Source organism: Hippopotamus amphibius, chromosome 1 (genome assembly GCF_030028045.1).
Source record: "Hippopotamus amphibius kiboko isolate mHipAmp2 chromosome 1, mHipAmp2.hap2, whole genome shotgun sequence".
Classification (NCBI taxonomy): domain Eukaryota; kingdom Metazoa; phylum Chordata; class Mammalia; order Artiodactyla; family Hippopotamidae; genus Hippopotamus; species Hippopotamus amphibius.
The window spans coordinates 9895626-9899772 of NC_080186.1; positions in this window are offsets into that span (position 1 = coordinate 9895626).

The following is a 4147-nucleotide window of genomic DNA, read 5'->3' on the forward strand; positions in this document are numbered from 1 at the left end:
GCCAGAAAACTCTGCCTTGCTCCCCAGGGGTCCTAGCTCAAAGAGAACAAAATCCTTCCAAATCCCTGGTCTACATGATTCCTGATCACTGGGGTCCTGTGATTTTCTGCCCTGAAACGGAAACCAGTTTTGATCAGATACACCACACTAATATTGGTAGGAATATTTCCCTCCTGTTTTTCCAGGGACTTGCTGGTCAACCCTTTTTCTTCAATGGAGCCAACTTTCAGGGGAGACTACATGGTCAGGTGCCTCATGTGATAAAAACATGTAAATCCAGACCCTTCTCTTTCCATTTTCCCACGTGTGACCTTGAACCAGTCAAGGGATCCTCAATCTCCTGTTCCTCTCAGGCTCATACCCACTTTCTCCCAGAGATGCAGGAAGAAGGAAGGTGTGTGCAGAAAAGGATGAAGAAATTCCAGAGGAAGTGACACTGGCTAGAACTTTCAGACTAACAATTCTCCAGGAATTTCACGGCATCGGAAAGGTGAAGGATCAAATGTAGGCGGCTATCCAAACTTAGAAAGGAGAATGACAATTTACAAAGCAGTGGTGCCATGAGAAGAAGGCAGTCACTGTTCACACTACTCTTGATAAGTTTCTCAGAAAGAAACAAAACATTTAAATCTCAACATTTTAAATTATACTGTGCTAAGTAAATATTAGTATACTAGTTATACTTTACCTATATATTTATAACCACAAGGAGAAAATTCTTAAATTTTTAAAGGTGAGAGGATTATCATAATATTTTCTATTTATTATTAAGATTGTTTTGTAGTTTGTTTGCTTATTCATTTTTTAAAAAGATTTATTTTATTAATTAATTAATTAATTAATTTTTGGCTGTGTTGGGTCTTCGTTGCTGCACATGGGCTTTCTCTAGTTGTGGCAAGCGGAGGCTACTTTTCATTGTGGTGTACGGGTTTTTCATTGCGGTGTACGGGTTTTTCATTGCAGTGGCTTCTCTTGTTGTGGAGCATGGGCTCTAGGCACGTGGGCTTCAGTCATTGTGGTGCGTGGGCTCAGTAGTTGTGGCTTGCGGGCTCTAGGCTTAGTTACTTCACGGCATATGGGATCTTCCAGGCCCAGGGATCGAACCCGTGTCCCCTGTATTGGCAGGTGGATTCTTAACCACTGTGCAACCAGGGAAGCCCTGCTCATTCATTTTTATCATTGTTGAGGAGGAAAAATTTCTCTAACCGTCTACATTCTTCAACTGGTCTAACAATCAAGTTGACATAAGACCGATTAACAGGTAAAAAAAAAATGAAGTTTAAATGGGAGTGTTAGGGAATCCCACAAGAACAGTGAGACGCCAGGAGAAGTCAAGCATCTGAAGATGATGTGTGATTTCAGGACACAGAGTGGGATAAGGACCCTGGGTTTCAAAGGGGAAGAGGGTGATTCACAGAAGAGCAGGTGTTTGGTAATTAGATGTTTGTCCTGCCACACAGTTACATCATTCAGATAAAGTTATTTCTTGGTAATAGCTCTCTCTCTCTCTGGCCCAGGCCCTTGTCTAAATTATTGTACATAGTTCAGAGAGAAGTAAAAAGTTTTTATTTGTTTGTTTGTTGCAGTCTGCTGGGTCTTGATTGCCTACAGCTCCAAATAATATGCACACCAACTTAGAACATTTGGGGGTCCAGGGAGGGGCTCATTTTTAACCCCTTCACCTTCCTGCACTATGGGGGTCTAGGTACAGTTCTACCTGTATTACATTTATTTTTAAGCCTATGTGTTTTTGTCTAACTTCGTTGAATATAAGGTCTGTACATATGAGATAAAGACATTCATTGGATGTTTACCCATCACCCAGACTAGAGGTTGGCACCCCTAGATTCTAAGAAATAACATTTTTTCTAACCTAGGAATAATTGGCAGATATAATTGTAGATATTTAATGTGTGCAATAGTTAAGAAATCCATCACCACATAGTTGACTCTTTTGTGCATGTGTGTGGTCAGAATGCTTAAGATCTACTCTCAGGACTTCCCTGGTGGTGCAGTGGTTAAGAATTTGCCTGCCAATGCAGGGGACATGGGTTCAATCCCTGGTCCGGGGAGATCCCACATGCCATGGAGCAACTAAGCCCGTGCACCACAACTACTGAGCCTGCCCTCTAGAGCCTGCAAACCACAACTACTGAGCCCACGTGGTGCAACTACTGAAGCCTGAGTCCCTAGAGCCCATGCTCTATGGGGGAAGCCAAGGAGAGAAGCCACCACAATGAGAAACCCGAGCACCTCAACAAAGAGTAGCCCCTGCTTGCCACAACTAGAGAAAGCCTGCGCACAGCAATGAAGACCCAAAGCAGCAAATAAACAAATAAAGTTATTTAAAAAAATCTACTCTCAGCAATTTCAAGTATACAGTGTGATATTGTTAAATATACTGTGTGTGTATTAGATCCTTTAAGAGATATCTGAACACCATATTGATTGCAGCATTAGTCACGATAGCCAAATATGGAAACAACCTAAAGGTCCTTTGATGAGTGGATTAAGGAAAAGTGGTATATTGGGACTTCCTAGGTGGTGTAGTGATTAAGTATCCACCTGCCAAGGTAGGGGACGTGGGTTCGAGCCCTGCCCCAGGAAGATCCCAGATGCCTTGGAGCAATTAAGCCTGTGTGCCACAACTATTGAGCCTGTGCTCTAGAGCCCATGAGCCACAACTATTGAGCCCATGTGATGAAACTACTGAAGCCCACGTGCCTAAAGCCTGTGCTCTGCAACAATAGAGGCCACCACAATGAGGAGCCCATGCACCACAGTGAAGAGTAGCCCCCGCTTGCTGCAACTAGAGAAAGCCCATGTGCAGCAATGAAGACCCAATGCAGCCAATAAATAAATAAATTAATTTTTTTTTAAAAGTGGTATATATACATAATGATATATTATTCAGTCATAACAAGAAAGAAAACCTGGCATTTGTGAAAACATTGGTGAACTGGCGGGATATTATGCTAAGTGAAGTAAGCCAGAGAGACAAAGACAAATGCTATATGCAGAATCAAAAACAAAAATCAAAAACAAAAACAAAAAAACAAAAAACAATTTCACAGGAACAGAGACTAGGATGGTGGTTGCCAGGGACTGGGCCATGGGGAATGGGAAGACGTAGGTCAACACGTACAAATTTTCAGTTATAAGAAGAATAAATAAGTACTTTTAAGTGAATCAAGGAGAGAGGAATGAGAGGGCAATATTGGGTATAGGATATTAGGGGGTGTTGTATGTGCTAGAGACTTCCCAGTGAAGGGGTCTACAGAGTCCCCACCCTGATGGGTTCCTGCTTTCCTCAGCCCCAGACATTAGAGGATTTTTGCCACAGGTGGGGGTGGGGGATTGCCCCTGAGGCCCCTGCCGGTCCCTGTGCTCCTCCTTCATCTGTGCTGGACAAGCAGTGGATCCTGGTTTGATTCTCGTCTCCCATGACTTTTCTATGGATCAAAGTAGGCAATCTGGTGTCACTTGGATGACAAAGACAGAGTGCCAGAACTCATCCTTTCTCATTTCCTTCTAAAAAGCACAATTCTCAAAGTCTGGGGGCCGTGGTAAGTAAGAAGATTAACCTGCAAATTTTCCAAAGAACGTCCTTTGCTTGGCCTAAATGGCAGGACGGGGACCCTCCCCACCCAACTTGCTCCTCATCCTTGCATCAAGAATGGAAGCTACTCACTCTCTCTCTCCAGACTGTCCATCAGCCAGACTCTGTGCCCTTGGGCTGGGGGTGGGGGCAGCCACTGGAGCCTAATGCAGGTCAGGGCAAGCAAATCCAGCCCCTTGGGAACTCACAGCCCCCAAATCCCAAATCTCAGTGCCCTCAATGGCCTCAGACACAATCCCCCAGACGTGAAAGGATACAGCCCTGTGAGAGCCAGAGGACACGGTCTCCTCCTCAGCTGGCCTTTCCCTCCTCCCCCACCCCTCATTCTGGGCCCCACACCAGCTCCTGGACAGAATATTCTCTGTTCTCCTCTCTTTCTTACTTAATTCCCTAGGGTCCAATCCCACCTAGAGAGAGTGCCAGACATCCTCCCCACACACCACGTGTCTACGAGACTGTCCTTCAGGATTAATTGCCTGGAACCAGGGTGATGCTGTCATCAATTCTTTATTGATGGGGAAGGGATTT